General features: G+C 43.7%; 1 protein-coding gene across 1 annotated transcript in view; it reads left to right on the forward strand.

The window, feature by feature from the left end:
- The window catches only part of LOC141112430 (uncharacterized), a 239380-nt gene that overhangs the window by 94520 nt on the left and 121151 nt on the right, over positions 1–23709 (forward strand). The window lies entirely within an intron of this gene.

The following is a 23709-nucleotide window of genomic DNA, read 5'->3' on the forward strand; positions in this document are numbered from 1 at the left end:
TGCCCTGTATAAAAGAATAAAAGATTGTGAAGCACAACAGTACATGACTTACAAAAATACAATGTTCTAAATGGCAAAAGCAACAATAAAGGAAAGGTAAATGTCAGTTCATTTGATCCAAGTCAAAATTAAAACGCTGCATTCATGTAATGTAATAACTTCACAAACGCTTGACAGAAGCAAAAAACAAGCACCTGTGTACAGAGCTTCTGGTAGCTGATAAAAACAAGCAATAAATTACCTTTCAATTGACTCTATTGTGCTCTTTTATATTTTATAGTGTTTGAGACTGGTAAGTAAAAATGTTTTAACTCTGTAAATTGGAAAAAAAAAAGTTTAATTACCACACGCAGTCAGATGAGCATGCTACTAATTTACTACAATGTTATGAATAGCCTGTATAAGTTGATCTCTTGCTATTCACTTCTATTCACAACATACACAATTGAATGAGTCCAAGGAGTGACACCGCCCAATTCCAATCTGCTAGCTTGTACATACCCATGCTCCCTTATTGGAAAGTCCAATATGCTTTGCCAAATCATGGACATATCTTTTATTAAATGTTTTGTTAAAATAATGCTAAAAATAAATTAAAAGATCAGTTTGAAAACCTAAATGGCAAAACCAAATTATAGTTTATTTTTAAATAGGGTTTTGTCATTGCAAAGTTATGTTGAGGAAGAAAACAATAAATACACAAATAAAAAAATCACTCCAGTAGTAACATACCTGCAATTGTTGATTTTTATTTGGTGAAATTAAAATGCTTATAAAAGAACACACAAATGTGTTTTAGCAATCGCAGTATGGAAATATTGCAGTTACTTGGGTATCAGTTAAAAAAAAATGTTTGCTATTTTTTTAATAATCCGCTAACAATTTGTGCATATAGCGTATTTGTAGCTGTGTTCATTATGACGTAGAGGTCATAGACGGTGACGATTTTTTTCCCTGAAACCGCGGGTTGCAGGAAAGAAATTTGCATGATTCCCCCATCAACACAGACAGTGCTGACAGGGGAATCCTTCTTGCTGAGATATTGTGTTCTCCCAGCGGGGGGGAAGCAGTCCCCGCCGGGAAAAAAACAGTGATTATTGCTAGCGGCTATAGCAGCTGCTAGCAATAATCACAAATAAATCCAGCAGGCTGGTTGTTCCCAAGCTGCTCGATCAATCAACTTGGTAGATTCAGCCTGCCCATGCATGGTTTGAATCTTGGCCAGTTCCTGCTGAACCGGACAATATTTGAACCGTCTATGGCTGGCCTAAGTGTTCTGGTCCTACAGGATTTCAGGACTTTGATTTGAATTATGCTGCTATTGAATGGTTAATTTGAATGTGTCTCGGGTTAGGATGATGTTTAGTCATGCTTTGAAATTTTCACCCTTATCGTATTGATGTAACCTCCCTTGGGGCCAATCATTTTAATGGCATCTTAACTGAAGAGAAAAACTGAACACTTTTAAATATTCAGCATGGGAATAATCATCCTCGTCCATGCTCCTGTCAGTATATATAAGTGATGCGTGGAACTTTGAATGTTTTCATTGTGTACACTTTCCAAACATTTGTAAACAGTGTTTGCTTTTGTTTGATATTTGTGGGTTGCAGATGTTGGACCTCCAGGCTGGTGCTATAGAGGGTTGTGTACAGGGACACCAACAGATTGCCCCCCCCCCCCTTCACAAGGTCCCATTTGAAGCCATTGAAGAAAAGCCTACTATAGTAAATTTAAAGGAAATCTTTTTTGAGAGAAACATATAGGCCGTTATTGCTGACATCTCTAATAAAGCTCTGTCTAGCTTGCAATCTGGCTTCACCAGAACAATATGCAGATAAGGACCTAGTGGCTCTTGGGTTGATTTATTAAAGGCAAATAGACTGTGCACTTTTAAAAATGCAGTTGCATTCTGCAAGTGTAGGTGCGCCAAAGCTTAGTAAATGAGGGAATGCTCTGCTGACTGTCATCATCCAATCCTGTGCAAGCAAAAATGCTTTTTTTTAAAAAAAAATTCCTTGCATGTGATTGGGTGCTTTGTAAAAGTCAAGTTTTACCTCATTTACTAAGCTCTGGAGCACCTGCACTTTCAAAAGTGCACAGTCTATTTTCATTTAGTAAATCAACCCCGCTGACTTTCCATGATCTACAGACTTGTTTTTGGACAGTGGCTCAGAGGGTCAGTACAACAACAAATCAACTTGCATTTCTAGAGGTAGGTCAGCAATAGTAAAATAGCAATCCCATATTTCTCTTAAGAATGATTTGCGTTAACCCTTGAGCGGAAAAAAAACAGTCCTACCATATAGATATAAAACAAAAAGCTGTCTGTCTGCAATACTCGCCTCCTTCCTGGAACTGTGCTCCCAAAGTAATTATTTTTTATCACCAGGTGTCTTCAGTCTTTAATGTTGAATGACTGAGGACATCCTGTGAGTGCAGGACATCATGGACCTGCCTCTTTCAATGGTATCACCACAGTGCTCTGTACTCACATTCATTGCTGCAGAAAGCAACCATGATGACATGATGACATCACATCATACTCACATTATTGTGGACTTCCCTCCAGAGGAGAAGATCCAAACAGGAAGAGGACCCTGTACATTATGTGATTAACCTAAAGACATCTATATAAATACTGGGGACCTTCAAGGAATGAGGGTGTGGGGGCAACTGAGGGGTAGGAGTCTGGAGTCACATGTTTGATTTTTTGTTTACATGTGTTGGCTATTTTATTTTTTCATATCTTTCTCAATTTAATCCACAACTGCAATGGGTTTGTTAACTTGACTATAACTATGTGACTTAAAGTGATTGTAAATGATCACCTTGTAAAACAACCTATTCAGTTTAAAACTGAAATGAAAGGCAAAGCATTTGTGTATAAATATAAAAAAGACATTACAAATGCCTTTTTTTCCCTTTTTTATAAGACTGGATTCACATCTGAGCGTTTTAGTTTTAAGGCAGAAAGTCAAGCATTTTTACTGCATCTTTGCCGCGATTTTTACCACGTTTTTGCTACAATTTTGCACAGGTCAAAGGATCACCAATGTAAAAAGCAGAAAAACACCTTTAATCTGTCCATAAAGAAGCTCATGTACTTTTCTCGAGCTTCAGGCATTTTGCCTCATGCTATAAAATGCTCACATGTGAACAGGGGCCATTGAAATAAATGGGATTTTGCGTGTTGGGCGTTTTACAAGCTGAAAACACTCAGGTGTGAATGCAGCCTAAGTGATCACATCTCTGTTCTTAGCTGAATAAGAGTTGGGGGAGGAGAAGCAACGTCGTGCTGAGCTTCCCAATGGATGGCAAGTCTGGAGGAGGAGAGCAGGGTGAGGGTTGGCTGCGGGCGCTAATCAGATGTCAATTAGTTGCTGGTTTTTCAGCATGCCGTTCAACAGAAGCAGGACAGGCTGCTGTACACACTAGCCGGCCGATTCTGTTGAACTAGCAGATATTAGGCCAGTGCGTACCAGCCCTTAGTTTGTCAATGACAAGAGCTGGCATAGTGATCACATGATTAGTAATCACTGTGATTGTTTTCTGATTGCTGGGATTAGGAAGGGGGCTGCACTGCATGGGTTAAGGCCCCTTTCACACGGACGGATAGAATGGTGCTTTTAGCTGCGGATTTTCTAATTTTTTTACCGCAGCTAAAAGCACACAATGCTTTCCTATGGCGGTTCTGTGCGGATAGAAAAAGTAGAATTGACTGCGTCCAGGAGCGATTTAGCGCAGCTATCCGCACATAACCGCAGGTAATCACAGTGCACTGTGTCAGCTGCGGATAACAGCGCCGAGCTGCTCATCGGGAAAGGAAAAATGATTTTTCCTTTCCTAATGAGCGACAAGCACGGGGATCCGACTCGGATCCCCGCCAATGCCCGGCATTTGGTATGACTCTTGAGGGGGAACTCCACGCCAAATTTTAAATAAAAAACCGGCGTGGGTTCCCCCCCAGGGGCATACCAGGCCCTTCGGTCTGGTATGGATTTTAAGAGGAACCCCTATGCTGAAAAAACAGCGTGGGGTCCCCCCCAAAATCTATACCAGACCCTTATCTGAGCACGCAGCCCGGTCGGTCAGGAAAGGGGGTGGGGACGGGCGAACGCCCCCCCCCCCCTCCTGAGCCGTACCAGGCCGCATGCCCTCAACATGGGGGGTGGGTGCTTTGGGGGAGTGGGCGCCCTGCGGCCCCCCCACCCCAAAGCACCTTGTCCCCATGTTGATGAGGACAAGGGCCTCTTCCCGACAACCCTGGCCGCTGGTTGTCGGGGTCTGCGGGCGGGGGCTTATCGGAATCCGGGAGCCCCCTTTAATAAGGGGGGCCCCAGATCCCGGCCCCCCACCCTATGTGAATGAGTATGGGGTACATGGTACCCCTACCCATTCACCTAGGGAAAAAGTGTCAATAAAAAAAACACTACACAGATTTTTAAAGTAATTTATTAGACAGCTCCGTGGGTCTTCTTTCGGCTTCGGGGGTCCTCTTCCGACTTCGGGGGTCTTCTTTCGACTTCGGGGGTCTCTCCGGTTCTTCTCTGCGCTCTCCGGGTCTTCTGCCGGGCTCCTCCGCTATCTTCTGCTCTTTTGCCGCTCTTTTGCTTTAGCGGAGGAGCCCGGTCTGCTGCCTTCTGCCTTCTTCCCTCTTCCCTCTTCTCTTCTTCTGATGTTAACACGACGCTCTCTCCGGCTGGAATGCACTCTGGGCGCTCCGCTCTGACTTATATAGGTGGTGACCCCGCCCCCTTATGCCGTCACAGTCCCTGGGCATGCTGGGACTGTGAAGTTTTAGGGGGGCAGGGTCATCACCCGATGACCACGCCCCTGCGTGGTCATCACCTGATGACCACGCCCCCTAAAACGTCACAGTCCCAGCATGCCCAGGGACTGTGATGGCATAAGGGGGCGGGGTCACCGCCTATATAAGTCAGAGCGGAGCGCCCCGAGTGCATTCCAGCCGGAGAGAGCGTCGTGTCAACATCAGAAGAAGAGAAGAGGGAAGAAGGCAGAAGGCAGCAGACCGGGCTCCTCCGCTATAGCAAAAGAGCGGCAAAAGAGCAGAAGATAGCTGAGGAGCCCAGCAGAAGACCCGGAGAGCGCGGAGAAGAACCGGGAAGACCCCCAAAGTCGGAAGAGGACCCCCGAAGCCGGAAGAAGCCAAAAGCTGTCTAATAAATTACTTTAAAAATCTGTGTAGTGTTTTTTTTATTGACACTTTTTCCCTAGGTGAATGGGTAGGGGTACCATGTACCCCATACTCATTCACATAGGGTGGGGGGCCGGGATCTTGGGGCCCCCTTATTAAAGGGGGCTCCCAGATTCCGATAAGCCCCCGCCCGCAGACCCCGTCAACCAACGGCCAGGGTTGTCAGGAAGAGGCCCTTGTCCTCATCAACATGGGGACAAGGTGCTTTGGGGTGGGGGGGCCACAGGGTGCCCCCTCCCCCAAAGTACCCACCCCCCATGTTGAGGGCATGCGGCCTGGTACGGCTCAGGAGGGGGGGGCACTCGCCCGTCCCCACCCCCTTTCCTGACCGACCGGGCTGCGTGCTCGGATAAGGGTCTGGTATGGATTTTGGGGGGGACCCCACGCCGTTTTTTTCAGCGTAGGGGTACCTCTTAAAATCCATACCAGACCGAAGGGCCTGGTATGCCCCTGGGGGGGAACCCACGCCGGTTTTTTATTTAAAATTTGGCGTGGAGTTACCCCTCAAGAGTCATACCAAACAGTGCGAGTCGGCACCCTGTCAGTTGCCATGGAAATGGCAAACCGCAGCCAAATGCGACCGCAGCTAATTGCACTGTGCAAATGCAGCTGATCGCAGTGCCTGGAGTCTTGAACTCCACAGGAAAAAAAACATGCTTTTAACTGCGGCAGAATAGCCGTCTGTGTGAAAGGCACCAAAGAGCCACTATTTGCAGAGCATCAACTGGTGGCTCTCAAAAGGAGAATGTTTGATAACATACCCCCCTCATCCCCGCCTGGGTCATCAAGATGGGGAATGTTCATTTATGGGTTTAGGGTAGAAAAACGTTAAGACGCTAAGGTAGTTCTAATCCCACTCATCAAATCTCATATGGTCTTTAAGATGTTGATGTAATTTCAAAAACTGATTTCAGTCTTTTTTAAATCTGCACCTTTCATTAAACTTATATCTGGTGTGCTTGCCATGAAAGTCCTTGTTCAAGTGTTTTGTTTGTGGGGCGCCATCTGTCTGTCTCCCAATTTTGCTCTTGTATTTTTACCATGTCACATGTGCCTCTATTGGAAATAAGGGGCAAAGCCAATGTAAACTGTGAAGCCATGGTTTATAGTTTTTATCATCACTTAGCTGGTCCAGAGCAATGATGTGCAGCTGAAGTTGGAGCGAGTGCTTGTACATAAGAAGCATCTGGTAGAGGATAGCCATACACTAGTAGATTTTCTAACAAACGTTCGTACGAACATTACTATGAAACGTCTCAGTACATTTGAGGAATTGACAAATGTTGTTTAAAATCACTTAAAAATTTTGTTTGCTGTTAACATTTTGGAAATAATAGCCTTTCCCAAACGGAAACCACATATACTATTTGAGAAACATTTTCCATCCAGCTCCTTTGAATTTTCTTGTCACTGCAGTTGCAAACGAGCCTCAATATGACCCCACGAATGATAAGAAAATGGAACTAAAAATTTCAGATGAAATTCTATTTGTCAAAAAACAGTTAAAATAGTATGTGTGAGCGCTCAAAAAGGATAGCAGCTAGCACAAAAAAAAGCTGACAAGCCAATCTTACAGTAAAAAAAGAAAAGTGGTTGTGCAGCGCTTAGAATAATAAAACACAAAACGCAATAAACCTACTGTATGTGTCCAAATGTTAACAAAGAAATTGTTCATAAAGTGCTTGAGTGTTACCAATAACTGAGTATACAAATAATTATACAACTAAGTGAGAAATTGCTCATAAAGTGCTTGAGTGCTGCCAGTAACCTAATATATGAATAAATACAATCCAGTCTCTCCTAAAGTGGTGTCATAAAATTAAAAAGTCCCAAAATTAACATGTGCATCCTTCAATCTACTCCATAATACTGTGCGTAAGAGTTCCCAAAATGTCAAAGGCACTCCACTCTGTCACCAGCAGTGTGCAAAACCTCCACCTCTTTTATACACTCACCAGATGGCTAAAATACAATGGCGTGTATAGCTAGTTCTGTATCACCAGATAATCCTTGGTACTCCACCAACAGGCCACAGCATCAATCTCCTATGCAAAAAAAGCTCACACAGTGGAACCCAGAGATTGAGCATATAGTGCAGTATTTTTATTCTAAATAAAATTGCCAGTACATAAAATATCCACGTGGTAAAACACCATGCAAAAAACAGTCTGGACAGCTGATCAGACTCCCGGAAACGGCGGTGTGACATCAGCACGTAAAGACCCCTCCTTTTTTTGCAAGCTAAATTTTATCCATTTAAAGTTTAGATCTACCTTAGAGCCCAACTTTAGGAAATGTAAAAAAAATGATGGCGCAGCCCCATTGCAAGTGTTAGTTGCTTAAGTTTAGTGGACTTGTTAAAGGTGATTTACTTATGTGATCCTCTGTGCTACCAGATCAGTCCCTGCAGTGTCTTCTTCCCTGTGCTACAGGGGTCTAAGGTCATCATCAAGACCAATGAAGGTTTCATAGTCCTGCACTGGATGTGATGATGCAGATGGACAGTTCCCGCTGTAGCATGGGGAAGCACTATCTTCTATGGGATCGGAGGATCAGGTAAGTAAAAGTGCTACCACACTGCAAAGGATAATTTTCACATTTCTTGGAGTTGGGCTTTAGGTGTGCATATAGAAAAAAAATGTAAATGGCAAAGAGGTACTATAGTTGCACAGAGTGACAAATGAGAAATATATTTTCTTTATGTACTAGACATCCATAGATTGAATTTGGATTGTGATGTCCCCCATTTTTATGACTTGCTTAAGTGTGCTGGGTTACATAGTTATATAGTCAGGTTGAAAAAAGACACGTCTTTTTTCAACCTGAAAAAAACATACAGTCCCATATACACAATCCTATACCCACAGTTGATCCGGAGGAAGCCGGGTTGGCGAGTCTCAAGAATTGTAGTTTAATGTGCAGTGTTTGAAAAGATTGAGAATGTAAGTCAGCTTTGACTGTTTTGTCCAGATCTTCTCCCCTCCTTTTCTTTTTTTCTTCTCTTTGTGCTAATTCTTCTGTTTTGTACATTATTATAAGTTATGACAAATACAAAGCTTGTAATATGGTTTTAAGTCATATTTGAGTTAATGGCACTTGGTTGCTAATTATGCAACATATGTATAGCAGGAGGGTGATTGGTAGGTAGTGATATTTAATGTGATATTTTTAATTGTTGTATGTCCCAATGACTAAGCACTGTTACATGAAATGCATCTGAGTTGTCAGCGGTTCTAAATAAATCTTTAAAGAGCAGCAGAAGAAATGTGTGGGGTGTTTCTATATTTGAAGCATTCCCCTACTGCTTGATGTCAAGGAGGGAGCTGACTGGACCGGCATTCTGTTTGTAAATTGGAAGGATTGTTGTTGTGTGTATTCATTTTTGTAAAATGAACTATGCCAATTGTGAATGTGATTTTACTTTCATTTCTTTTGATAATTTTGTGTTTAGTCAGAGCATTCATTTGTAGTGGTTTATTAGGGAATATATTCACTGGCGGTTTCTATTTTGCTCATTGGTGGACACAGCTGTTTGACAATCACCATCTGGGTATATTGCCACCTGCAGAAGTAGGAATGCTGTTTTCACTATGAGCCCTTTCACACTGACTGCGCGGCCGTGCTAGCGGTAAAGCGCCACTAAAACTAGAAAGATGCTGCTTGCAGGACTTTTTTTTAACATCCTGCCAGCGCAGCGCCCCAGTGTGAAAGCACTCGGGCTTTCACACTGGGACTGCAGATGAGGCATTTTTCAGGTGCTTTACAGGTGCTATTTTTAGCGCTAAAGCGCCTGAAAAATGCCTCCAGTGTGAAAGGCATCTAAAAGCAAAAAACAGCCCAGGGGTGCCCACTGCTGTTGTAAGACACAGATTTTTTTTTCCTCTTGGAAATACAAAGTTCCTTTTTGTTTCTTTTCTTCAAGCAAGTCACTGGCTGGGTGGCAGACCAGATAATATATATCCTGGTAGCCCCCCAATTACAGCCATCGAGTGCATGCAGGTTCAGCTGTGATGGCCCAGTTTTCTTATGACCAGCCTGTGTGGTTTTTACCCTAGGCAGCACATATGATCGGCAGCCTAATGGTCTGTCACAGTGTCTACCTTACAGGCCTGCAGCACCTCAGCTCCCACAGATGTTGTTCTTCATTCACCATAACAGATGGCCATGGCTACTCCAACCCAATCATCTACTTGCTCTCTTTTAATATACTGGGGAGGTTAATGTATGGGGTGTATGGAGGCTCCAGGGTTCCCATTAGTGGGGTTATTGTTGAGGTTAGGGGTCACTGTACGTTTGAGGCCTCTGCCCCTTAAAGTGACAGTGGTATGCCAGTGGATTTGATCCTGGCTGAGTGGTTCCCCCGAGTGAGGTTACTGTTGGGAGCTGATGCACTTTTGGGGTGCCTGCCCCTTTAAGTCTTTGCTATTCAGACAGTAAGTGAAGCCTCCGGTGATCGCTCAATTTACAACAATCTGCTTTGTTTGATGGTGATAGGATGTGCAGCCATTATTACTGTTGCTGAGGGCAGTGGGCCATTATTACTGTCTGTTTACTATTTTCTGGGGCTAGAAGTATGTAAGCTGCAGCTCCCAGCCATGTAGCAGAAACTGCAGCCACCATGTTTGTACAGGGGTTATGCCCAAAGTACTTACATCCTGTTGCTGACTCTTAGTGTGCCTGTAGTCAGGCCTGTTTACTAATGCTCAGAGGTGCTGCAGAGTTTGGTGGGATGCATTTCTTTCCCTTCTCTATGTTTTCTGGTCTCAAAAATGCTGCAGGATTAAAGAAATGGCACTACCTTTACATATCTGGTGGTCGCCAAGTGCTGGGACCAGGACCATGGGCTGTGATTAAACCCCTGCTGAAGGCTGAATCCTGCACTGTTACAGCTCATTGGCCTTGTGGGGGTGACACGTCAGAGAATGGTATTCAGGCCTTCATGCATAACAGAGATCCTCTTTTTCTCAAGCTGTCTTCCAGGATGGCACCCTGAGAGATGACTGGTCCATCTGACAGGAAACACAATCAAAGAGGTTAAAACCCCCGCCCCTCCCTGTGCTCCTCAGTTTTTGATTGTGTTTCCCCACAGCGAAACTGTTTTTTTTTTTCTATAGGACCCGAAGCTTGGGGCTGGTGGTCTCCCCCTGGGAGCCGGACCACAAGCTTGGGAAGCCTCTGGGTCCGGTAGGATTTCTGTATCCTTCCTGGGGGGTTTTCCCCATTCACTTCCTTAGGGGGGGCAGCATTGGGAAGAGCCCCCCTAAGGACTGAAGGACCCTGGGTACAGTGGTGCACCCAGAACATCAGGGGCCATTATTCTGTCTCCCCTCCTTACCTGTGCGGATGCCATGCAGAAAAGGAGTCCTGGGTGCCCTCTGGTGTAAGCAGCATGTTGCCCTTCTTAGGGCTAATGAGCGGTGTAGTGAGTACCTGCTAGCTCTCCCCTCCATCTTTTCAGCCTAAAGCAGCAGTGAATGTGCTGGGGAGGGAGTCGGGCGGCTGGTGCTTCTATCCGTGGGGCGGTGAGCATTTCTGACTGCCTGGGCGCTCTCCCCGATGTCTTGCGCGGGCTGTTTGCTGAGGATGGCGCCGTTTGTGTAGGCTGATGGCGCTCAGCGCCACCTCCTCAGCGTCTGGTGGAGGAATTACATCTTCCCCAGCACCAGAAGTAACCTCAGTGCGTCCTGCGTCATTTCCTGTTCTGGACTCCGGCAAAATGGTGGAGGAGTTTGAGGAGGACGCTGTTCTCATACAGATAAAAGGCAGAGGCCAGGAGGAACAGGCGCCCACTTCTTCTGTCCAACTGGGTGTAGGTCAGACGGAGGCTATCCACTATATACTGACACCAGAAGCAATGGAACGCGAGGAGAGGCCCACAGGGTCCACGGCCATAGAAGAGACCACAGGGTGTGAGTCAGACCGGCCGCCAGATGTTCTGATGGGGGAGGGTACCCCAACTCTTTCCTCTGTGTGACACAGTGCCATTTTTTAACTTATGCCTGTGTTTCCTTTGTTTCAGAGGAGGACACCACTGCCCATGGGGTTGCCAGCCATCCCGCTAAATCCTCTGCCCGCTCTAAAAGATGTGGAAATTGCAATGAGAAATTACCCCTGGACCATTCAAAACCCTTTTGCTTTAAATGTATTCAGAAGCTAACAGGTAAAGAAACATCTCAAGTTATGAGAGATTTTCTTACAGTCCAAACTGAGATGCTGTCTACGCTTAAAGCTTTTTAGACTTCTCTCAAATCCAGAGACCCAGAACCTCATACCAGTAATGGCGGTTCTTCCTCTCAGGAGGGCTCTGCCTCATCCAAGGGTTCTAAGAGGCAGCTAGAACTGCCGAGATCTCTCCTTTCTCAGGATTCTGAGGAGGAAGAAGAGTCTGAGGCCTTTGATCAGGGATTTTCTCATGAGGGTCTAGTAGACAGCCAGGATGAGGTGGAGGGAGAGGACTCCAAGTCAGACAGACATATCTTTTCAGCCGATGACATGGAGGGCCTTCTTAGAGCTATCTATGTGTCTGAAGAGATACAGGAGCCCACATCTCAAGTATCAGCTCAAGACAGAATGTATAGAGGCTTAGTCGAGCCCCAGTCCAGAGTCCTTCCAGTTCACCAAGCCCTTAAAGATATTATCCTGAGGGAATGGAAGGAACCTGAAAGAAAGCTCTTAAAATACAAGACTTGGAAACGTAGGTGCCCCTTTAAAGAGGAAGATGAGGAAAAGTTTTTTAAAACTCCTAGATTAGACGCTTCCTTGGCGCAAGTATTCAAGCAGTCCGATCTTTCCTTTGAAGACGCTGGCAACATCAAATATCAGATGGATCAGCGAGTTGAGACCATTTTGCGCAGAGCTTGGGAAGCTAATGCTGTGGCTATGAGCACAAACGCACATATGTGGATCTCCAAGTTAATGGATTGCATATCCCGGACCTCCCAAGTCTAAAGAGGTCAGAGACAGTGCGTACAACTGCCAAATCTTGTGCGCTGTTGAACTCAGCAAGGAGAGCCCAGTGGGTCAAGACTTGGGATGGGGATAATTCGTCTAAAACCCATTTATGTGGTCTCCCATTTGAGGGTTCCCTCCTTTTCGGTACTAGTTTAGATCAGGCTCTTGCGAGGTCTACCGAAAAAAAGGGAAAAAGTTTCCCACTAAACCTAAGAATTTTTTTTCCAGGCCCCCAGGTGAAGAACCATTTCCCAGATGAGAAGGGCTTTGTTAACAGATGTTGGGGGTTTGGAAGAGACAATCAGAAGGGAAGTATTCTCTTTTCCAGCCAAAAGTCGGCCGACCAAGTCCCTAAGTGACATAAGAGTGGGGGGGAAGGCTTTCCCACTGTCTCTCTCAGTGGGAAGGGATTACGCAGAGCCCCTATATTTTTCAGATTATAAGAGAGGGCTACAGGCTGGAGTTTCTCTCATTTCCTCTCCCCAAGTTTCTCTTAACTCACTTGCCCAGGGACCCCCTCAAAGCAGCAGGTATTCTGCACAATGTCAAAGAAACTGGCAAAACAGGGCGTCATAGTGCCAGTCCCAGAGGGTCAGCAGGGTCAGGGTTTCTACTCTCACATCTTCGTTGTTCCAAAGCCCTCAGGGAAATAGCTCCTCATTATAAATTTGAGGAGTCTGAATGTTTTCCTGCGGTACAAGACGTTCCGCATGGAGAGTATTTATACTCTCAGAAAACATCTTCTGAAGGACATGTTCATGGTAACAATAGATTTGAAAGATGCCTATCTCCACGTCCCAATCTTTCCAGAACATCAGGTTTTCCTCAGGTTCGCAATTGCCTCAGCGCAGGAAATACAGCAATGGCAGTTTGCGGCCCTTCCTTTCGGACTGGCATCCAGTCCAAGGGTGTTTACGAAGGTTCTGGCAGAAGTGGTTGCCTTCCTGCATCTCCAGGGAGTGGCGTTGATCCCTTATCTAGACAACATTCTGATTTACAACCAGAGTCGAAATCACCTGCTCTCCGACCTAGCCAGTGTAGTGAGTACCTTGGAATCTCTGGGGTGGATCATCAGCAAGGAAAAATCCTCGATGATGCCTTCCCAGACAAAGGTCTATCTGGGATTCCTGGTGGATTCCTCAGAACAGAAACTAGTCTTACCTCAGGACAAGGTAGAGGGCCTCATTGCAGCATCCCTGTTGGAAGCAAAAAAGGTCACTTTTAGAGGGATCATGAGGGTTCTGGGTCTAATGACATCTTGTATCCTAGCAGTATCGTGGGCTCAACTACATTCCTTCACAGTCCAGTCTGCCACCCAGCTTCTTCAGGTTGACGGCCTGGCTCTTGAAAGGCAGAACCTGCGGGAGAAGGGCCTTTCTGACAGAGTAGTTGGTACTCTCCTGCTAAGTAGGAAGTAAGTTACAAGGCGTATTAACGCTAAGGCCTGGGGGGTCTTCTCATGCTGGTGTCAGGCGAGGGGGACTTCCCAACAAGAGATCCCTGCCATCCTGGATTTTCTCCAGGATGGCGCGGATCAGGGACTGGCAACCAAGACGCTTAGGGTACAGGTTGCAGCCCTGTCCTGCTTTTTGGACAGAAGATTGGCTCTAGACCCCCTGATTAAGAGGTTCTTGTGGGTCAGAGACAGGTTGTCCCCAGGTTCAGATGTCTAGTTTTCCGCAATGGGACCTTACTTTGGTTTTAGAGGGGCTAACCAAAGCTCCATTTGAACAGTTGGATCAGATTCCCCTAAAATTTCTCACTTTTAAGTTGGCTTTCCTACTGGCGATTACAACTGCCAGCAGGATAAGCGACATTCAGGCTTTTTCAATAAAAGAGACATTTTTTTGTTTACTTGATGACAGGGTTGTACTTGGGCAGGGCCCTCTGTATCTCCCAAAGGTAGCCTCGAAGTTCCATTGAACTCAAGAGATTTTGCTTCCTTCCTTTTGCAACAATCCCCAGAATGAGAGGGAAATTTCTTTTCATTGTCTAGATGTCAGATGTTCTTTGTTAATTTATTTAGAAAAAGTTAGTTTAGAAAGTCCAGCCATTTATTAGTTAATTTTTTTGGCCAGAAGAAGGGCCACCAAGCATCTAGAGCATCCATAGCAAGGTGGATTAAAAATACTATTTCATTAGCCTACTAGTACTTTGGTATGGCAGTCCCGAGAGACCTTAAGGTACATTCCACCCGATCTCTGGCGACCTCTTGGGCAGAAAGGGCTGGAGCATCGGTGGAGCAAATATGTAAAGCCGCTACATGGACAAGCCTGAACACCTTCCTGAGGCATTATAGAGTGGAGTTGCTGTATCCCCAGGATCTGGCGTTTGGTAGGAAAGTCCTACAAGCAGTTGTCCCGCCCTAAGGTAGGCCTGAGCTACTTGCTCTTTTCTTAGGGTGCCGTCCTGGAAGACGACTTGAGAAAATGACCAGTTACACTTACCGGTAACGGTGTTTCTGGGGAGTCTTCCAGGATGGCAGGCCTACTTCCCACCCGCTCTTTTTAGGTATATTCATATTGTATAGAGTTTTGTGGTGTTTGTTTTTCACTCACGTGTGGGTCAATAATTTTCACAACTGAGGAGCACAGGGAGGGGCGGGAGTTTTAACCTCTTTGATTGATTGTGTTTCCTGTCAGGTGGACCAGTCATCTCTCAGGGTGCTGTCCTGGAAGACTATCCAGAAACACCGTTACCAGTAAGTGTAACTGGTCATTTTTGTCCCAAATGTACATTGATGACAGGTGACCCATTTTGCAATACCTGTAAGCCATTACCTGCAGTATCACTGCCGTCCTTCAGGTTCCCTTCTCTCACTTTCAGGTTGCCCAGGGCAATCCACATCCCTGGATTTCCTGGTAGCCATGTGGAAGGGCCTAATTTCCGAGGTACAATGTGCTGGGTAAATGGGTACACTCTCTCAGTCCCCCTGGATAATTCTGATGAGGAATTGACTCAGGTAGTGGGTGCAGCATTCGTGCCAATTAAAGGTAAGGGTTAGATACAGGGCCTGTACCCTTTTGGCCACACAATCCAAAGCACTCCATAAACGTTTTCCTATACCTCTCCCATACCTCTCCTATTTTGATAATTTTATCCAGTGGAAGTGAATATCCCAGCTATTTATGGTGCTGTTTGGTGTATTATCTTGAAGGTGGGTCTTATTAAAAAAACACATCTTTGCCTGTGTTAGATCCTCCAGTTTCCTCTTTACTAGCAGTCGCTAGACTGTGTACATGGTTGCAAGATCATTAAAGCCGATCTTCACTGCATCTGAGCACCACAAACCAAAAACACTATTTTTAATCCATTTTTAACATGAAGTAGAAGAAATAACAACAAGAAATAACAACCCACTAGCATTTCTGGCCATGGCCATCTTGAGAAAGGGCAAATGATTCATGTAGCATTTACTAACTGGAATATATCTGCAGTTAGCTAATACTAACAAAATGGGAAAAACTCTTGCACAGGGGTTTAGAAGAAGAACAAGATTCACATGCTAATATGGACTTTGTAGAGCAGCTGGCTCAGGTCTCAAAGTATGTTTGTGATGTGTTGTTGGACTTGGGTTCCTTGGCATTTAGGCTGTCAGGCTTTGTGCTCATCTGTAGGTTGCTGTGGCTTAAATGTTGGTCAGCTGACCAAACATCTACGAACACTCTTAACGGATATGCCATTTAACAAGGATCATTTGTTTGGTGTGTCCCTGGATTAGATAATCAAGAAAGGTTTCTTGTCTCAGCTCAGGAAAGGTCTGGCTTTTGAGCCCATATGCTTTTTTTATTAGCAAGGAAATTACTATAGAGTATCTAAGTTCTCCAAGCCCATTACCTTTGCAGGGGCAAGCATCCCTAGTAGTCCATGCCCTCTATATGAACTTTTACCCCAAAATGTGCAGCCCAAGGTGGGTGATGACTTCTGGTGTTCATAAACTACTGGCTAGTCCATGTGTCAGACAAATGGATTGGCAAATTGGTAGCCTAAAGGTACAAGATCAAATTTCATACATCCCCTCTCCAAGGTGTTTATGCCTCCAACCTGTGCCACTCTACTCAGAGGTTAGCAGACTTACTGTATCTGGCTGTTGAGGGACTCCTGGTCCCAGAGGGTGATGATCCCAGTTCCAACCGCAGATTTCAGTGGTTTTACTAGCACCACTTTACAGTGCCCAAGTAGAGTGGAATTAAAGACTTGAACAGTCAATTAAAAATCAGAGAGTTGTGAATGAATTTGATACATTCAGTAGTGGCATCCCTGCACCAAAGGGACTTCCTGGCAACCATAGACATCAAGAATGCATACCCCCCATGTAACCATTTATTAGGAACTCCAGCAGTTCTATTTGCAGTAGGGGAAGAGCATTAACAATCTGCAGCTTTTTAACTTAGCCACAGCTCGTTGGGTGTTTACCAAAATGGTGCCTGTTTTAGCCACCTTGAGGTCAAAAGACATGTCAATTGTGGGTCATTCAGGACCCTCTATTACTAGAGAAGTTTCATTCCAAACTATCTATTACCATTTGGGCTCTGTATGAATTTGCCTGAAATACCTGGGGCTGACCTTGGATACCTACCAGGATAAAGTGGGTCCTTCCATCATAAAAACTACAGAACCTACAGCTTCAGATCTAGCTACTGCATGCTCGCAGGTGGTGATCTGTTTGCAAGTATTGGATTGCATGATGGCATCCTTCATGGAGTTTTTTTTATGTGCAACACCACCTCAGAAAGTTGCAGCATGAAAACCTGTTGCAATGGACTAAATCTCTTTTTGTATCTAAACGGGGAGATTAAGATAAGTCACCTGAATATATATCATTATTAGTTTGATGGCACCTCACTCCCCTGCTACTAGCTAAGAAATCTTTCTACACTGGAAAATAGTAACAGGCATCACTCTGTACAGCGGTGGAGAAGTACTGGGTCTCCAGTCCACTCAGAGGAGTCCCTGCTTCCCATCCATGTGCTGCAACTGCTAGAGATCAGATGGACTCATGGAGGGACATCCTCTACAGGTGCAATCACCAATGTTTAAGCTCCGAAGACGGAAGGGGAAAGGGGTTGGGGGGGCTGAGGCTGTCATACACCTCCTTTCAGGGTTTAGCTGTGATGTGCAAGTTATCTGTGCACTATATAAAACTTATAGGATCATTGCTTCAAATGCAATATGCACAATTAAGATCTTTCTTGGTACTAGCAATGCAGTACTTTCACATACAATGGACATTCAATTGACTATACAATCAGGGTGGCTGAGGCATAAGTTCTTGACAATTGCAGTGCTTGAAGTTCGGGTGCAACCAACTAGGCTAATTATTGGCACTGCAACTGAGCAATAAGAAACCACTATGAAATAGTGAGACTGTGTAGAAAAAGTTGAAGAACATCGGCACAGCTGCTTTGCTGTAAAAATCAATAATGAAAGCATCACCAAAGCAGGACATTTCAAATATACATTTTGAAGAAAGGGCAATTATCCAAATTTCCTTGTTTGGCCATCACAGTTCTGCTGTCTGTTTAATGCAATACAGAATAGTTTATACATTTATAGTTGTGATTTAAGAGCTGACAGTTTAATTAAATAATGGTTTGGTGGCCATCATCTCTAGTTTCACCTGGCATAAAGATTAAATCCAAACATGAATGCCTTCCTAAATAAGCTAATTTACTGGTAATGCTCTTGTGATCTTTGATTTATTATACGGTATATTTATAACAGCATGCTAAGGAATTCCATGATGAAGTAAGTGGAGACAGTTGTTTTTTTGGAAGTTAATCATGGATTTTTTTAATTGATGTACTTTTCAAGTTGGTTTAAAACATGGCAGTCATATTACTATGTATTTAGAGGTCCATCCACAGTAAAGAAACAGAATGGCTGTGATTGACAGCAGCGTGAGCCAATGCTTGCTGCTGTCTTTCAATCAGCCAGTGAGGATGCAGAGACCCAGGGGGCAGCCGTTCTCATACACGGTAATCTGTTTCAGGTAAGTTTTTTGGGGGTGGGGGTGGGGGGTAGGGGAGGGGGGCTGCAGGGGGAGCTGCATCCTGAAGGTTTTTACTTTCATACATGGAATAAAAAGTAAGGTAAAAAAAAACTTCAGCCTTTAGAACCACTTTAACCACTTGAGGACCGCCCACCGCATATATACTGCGGCAGGGCGGCTCTATTGCGCAAAACAACGTATGTGTATAGTGTTTCATGCAATAGGTAGTGTGGGCACGCGCCTGCTGCACGGAGAAGGAGCTGATGCGCGTGTCCGGTGGACCCATTGTCCGCCGTCCACCCTCGATCGCTTCACAGAGGCAGAACGGGGATCTGCCTATGTAAACAAGGCAGATCCCCATTCTGACAGGGGAGAACATGGAGATTGTCTGTTCCTAGTAATCAGGAACAGCAATCTCTGTGTTCTTCCTATCAGTTCTTCCCCCACACAGACACAAACACACTGAGGGAACACATTTAACCCTTTGATTGCCCTATAGTTAACCCTTCCCTGCCAGTGTCATTTATACAGTGATCAGTGCATTTTTTTTAGCACTTATCACTTGGTGTCACTTGGGGTCAGATTTGTCCGCTGCAATGTCACAGTTCCACTAAAAATCACTGATCGCTGCCATTACCAGTAAAAACAATAAAAAATATTAAAAGGCCATAAATCAATCCCGTAGTTTGTAGACGCAAACCATTTGTATGGTATTATTGGTATTTTTTTTAAACAAAAATATGTAGCAGAATAACATTTATAGGTAAAGTTGATCCAGGGAAAATCCGATTGCCTCTCGGGGAATCAGGAAGGAAATTTTGCCCATGCTGTAGCAAATTGGAGAATGCTTTGCTGGGGGTTTTTGCCTTCTTCTGGATCAACTGGGTTGGTTTGTGTATATGGGATTGTATTCTTTTTTTTTTTTGGTTGAACTTGATGGACTTGTGTCTTTTTTTAATCTAACTATGTAATTGTATATTGGCCTAAATTGATGAAGAAATTTGTTTTTATACTTTTTTTTTTTTGGATATGTATTATAGCAGAAAGTATAAAATAATGAGATCAAATACCACCAAAAGAAAGCTCTATATGTGTGAAAAATAGGACAACAATTTTATTTGGGTACAGCGTCGCAGGCCCATGCAATTGTCGGTTAAAATCACGCAGTGCCGTATCGCAAAAAAATGGCCTGGTCATTAAGGGGGTAAATCCTTCGGGGGCGGAAGTGGTTAAAACGTAAAGACTATTCTACTATCACTCCTCTCACAACCTGCTATATGCAAAATGTCTTAAATCTTATATTCTGACTTTACTGGCCCTGGGAGACTCCAGGCACATTACATACAAGTCTAAAAGAAGCACAAGGTGTTCTGTTTTCTACTAAGATCTCGCAGACATATTTTGTTTTGTACTGAGATACTAAAACACAGTCATGCTTATTTAAAGGCTAAGTGAACTCTTATAACAAAAATCCTATAGCCCACCCTCTTCATCAAGTTAAAAAATACTGGCACAGATGTCAGATGCACACTAAGTGACCTTTGGGACTCATTTCGACAGGCACTGTTTTCCTGCATTTGACACGAAAGTCAAATGCAGGTTGGCAATTTTCCATTGAATTTAATGACCGCCCACATGACAGTTCAGATGCTGCATTTGACCTTCTTTGCATTGTGCTGCTTTTATAGATGCAATTTACAATATATTTAGCTATTCTTTTATGTAACTGCCAATTGTATTTACTGCTACTTAGGTGATTGGTACATAAATGTCTGCACTGACAGCTTGATAGAAATCATCATGAAATCAACATGGTTTTTGCCAGTAGTACTCCGCTCTAGCCACTAACAGTGCCACATTGGAGCATTAATCAATGTTAAAGTGGCTATAAAATGAGAAGTATGGAGGCTGCCATTGCTGGCCTCCTTCTGAAAAAGCTAGATGCCTTGATATGTCTGACATCAGTATTTTTGAGTCATTGTCCTGGAACAAGCTTGCTGTAAATGTGTATCAGAATTCCTGATCTTTACCTACACCCAGTCAACGACTTAGGCAGCATAGAAGCCAAGCCATCAGCATGACAGCCAGGGAACTAAGGTTCTCAAAACAGAATTTCACAATGGCAGTTTACATTACTCCCCCATGGCAGTTTACATTGAAAGTGCATATATCAGTAACTTTTACAAGGCTGCATGAACAAATTCCTGACCTGTAACATTATACAGTACCAGGATAATTAAACAAAGAGATGAAAAAAATCTACCTTTTTATTATTGAAGCAAAGCTCTAGTCTAGCCAGTGTGTGTGTATCTAGAATTTATCTTCCAAGGACTGCCTGATACCAGCAGAGCAATGCCATCAGTCTGCTGCAGAGAGGAGGAAAGCCTTCTAAAGCTGGCAATACACTCATAGTTTTCTTTTGTTCAGCTTGCAGGCTGAACAGGTTCCTCTATCAGTCCTAACAGCTCGGATGAACAAATCTCCTGCTGGGGCTACAGCGGCCCTGGCTGTCAGAAGACCTGAACAGTGTCTGCATCTGACTGGATGCAGATGCTGTCTGGCTGACAGTTTTCTACCCACTTACATTGATTTGTCAGACAGTGTGGTGCCATCAGGATTTGCCAGCTTTAGTCTCCATTCAGACTGCAGATTATTATTATTATTATAATACAGGATTTATATAGCGCCAGCAGTTTGCAAATTATAGTTTTCTAGCAAGTGAAGCACTAAAAAGTAGCAGCAAGGGGCTAAACTGTGTGAAGCAACATGAATACTCACAGGAAAAAAGGTTGTTGAGCAGGTATTAGGATCCTTGTACAGAAAGTAGATTCTGACTCTGTGTGATGGTTGTACAAAGATTACACCAATCTAGGGACAAAGGAAGAAAAAGCTCTGCCAGAAGCTTTGCAATGCCAACTAGGTAGGTGAAAAAAAAACATACAAATTATTTAGCATGAATGCAAGACGCATGTAAAATTATATGGTATTAGGTTAATTTTAAGGGAACATAAAGTGCCCACACAGTCCCGTTGTTTCCATATTCTAATAATGGCACATTTTATATGTGGTTTGACGTGTGTGTATTAATCAATGTTTTTTTTACTGGTTTGGTATTTGAAAAAAAGCATGTAAAAAAAGGTTTGAATAAACAAGCATTGAACAAAAAAATTAAGCAGAGGTGTGTGTGGTACCATCAAAATAAAAATAAAATACAATAATTGCAGTTATTCTCACCACATCTAAAAACAAAAAAACAAAAAAACAAAAAAAAAAAAAGGCTATCTTGCCTATGGGTCTGTGACATACATTATTTCGGGTGATCCAAATGAAACTTGCAGTGCTGCTTTAATCTGAGACAGAGATCTCCCCGCTGGTTACAGTGAAGGGAGCTTGTGTCAGTGCATCATTCAGAGGTGTAAGAGCATTATCGCAGATAAGAAAAGGAGCCACTCACCAACCCAGTGCATTAGTGTGCAGTTTAATGTGCCCTCAGCCAGTGCCTTCGCCATGCCCCCCCTGACATGTTTCGCTCAGCTCACCAAGGCTTGGACACAGAGGTCCTCTGTGAGGAAGCCCTGGTGTGTGGGGTGAAACGTGGGGGTGTGGCTGGAGTGGCACTTGCTGAGGCCACATTAACCACTAGCTGACCACCCGCCGTTTGACGGCAGCAGAATGGCTTCCCTGCGCAAATCACCATAGCTGTACAGCGGCCACTTTAAGGGGTATAAGGGGGGCGCATGCTCTCCCGCCGCATCACTGAGGAGCTGATGCTCGTGCGCGGTGACCACGATGTCTGCCAGGCACCCGCGATCGCTCGTGACAGAGCAGCAACATGGATCTGTGTGTGTAAACACACAAATCCACATCCTGTCAGGGGAGAGGAGACAGATCGTGCATTCCTAGTATATAGGAACACCGATCGGTCTCCTCCCCCAGTCAGTTTCAATCCCCCCCACAGTTAGAACACACAGTGAGGGAACACATTTAACCCTTTGATTGTCCCCTAGTGTTAACCCCTTCCCTGCCAGTGACATTTATACAGTAATCAGTGGCTATTTATAGCACTGATCGCTGTATAAATGTCAATGGTTTCAAAAAAGTGTCAAAAGTGTCCGATCTGTCCGCCGCAATGTCGCAGTCCCAATAAAAAGAGATCGCCGCTATTACTAGTAAAAAAAAAAAAATAATAATAAAAGTGGCATAAATCAATAACCTATTTTGTAGGCGCTATAACTTTTGCGCAAACCAATCAATATACGCTTATTGCGATTTTTTTTTTTTTACCAAAAATATGTAGAATACATATGGGGCCTAAACTGAGAATTTTTTTTTTTAAATTGGGATATTTATTATAGCAAAAAATAAAAAATATTGTTTATTTTTTTTTTTCAAAAGGATCGCCCTTTGTTTATAGCGCAAAAAATAAAAACCGCAGAGGTGATCAAATACCACCAAAAGAAAGCTCTATTTGTGGGAAAATGACATCAATTTTGTTTGGGTACAGCGTCTCACGACAGCGCAATTGTCAGTTAAAGCGGCGCAGGGCCATATCGCAAAAAATAGCCCGATCAGGAAGGGGTAAATTCTTCCGGGGCTGAAGTGGTTAAACTGCACACTAATGCACTGGGTTGGTGAGTGGTTCCTTTTCTTCCCTTTGAAAATTGATTATTTTGTGTCCACATACAATCATGTGAAAATAAGTATATCCCATAGACATTGTTGACTTTTTCAACAGGCAAACATTAGACCTGGATTCAAAGTGCCTACAGATAAAGGTGATCTACTTGAACAAATGACACTTAATTGTCATGGTGTATTGATTCCTTTGATTTAAATCAACAAAATGCAGATTTCTCATGTGAAAAAAGTAAGTACACTCCTACATTAACCATAACTTCAAATCTATGAAACTAGAAAGTAGTGTTTCAGATTAGGAAGTATGCTGGACCTCCTTAGGAAGTATGCTGGTGGAACCTATCCTATTTAACCACTTCCATATCGGGTCAATTCTAGCATTCCTCTTGTACATGTAAAAATCATCATTTGTCTGCTAGAAAATTACTCAGAACCCTGAAACATATTATATATATATACTTTTTAGCAGAGAACCATGGGAATAAAATGGCAGTCATTGCAATTTTTTATGTCATACGATATTTGCACAGGGAGTTTTCAAACGCAATTTTTTTTGGAAAATAAACACTCTCATGAATTAAAAAAACAAAACACAATATTTACCAAAATTCTTTTGTATAATGTGAAAGATGTTACACCGAGGAAATAGATACCTAACGTCACGTTTTAAAATTGCACACACTCGTGGAATGACGCCAAACATCGGTATTTAAAAATCTCCATAGGCTATGCTTTAAAAAATGTAACAGGTTACCAGTTTAGACTTAGAGGAGGTATTGTGCTAGAATTATTGCTCTCGCTCGAAAGTTCACGGCGATACCTCACACGTGTGATTTGAATGCCATTTACATATGCGGGCGTGACCTACGTATGTGTTCGCTTCTGCATATGAGCAGAAGGGGGTGGGGGCGCT

This window comes from Aquarana catesbeiana, linkage group LG11, assembly GCF_042186555.1.
Source record: "Aquarana catesbeiana isolate 2022-GZ linkage group LG11, ASM4218655v1, whole genome shotgun sequence".
Taxonomy (NCBI): Eukaryota; Metazoa; Chordata; class Amphibia; order Anura; family Ranidae; genus Aquarana; species Aquarana catesbeiana.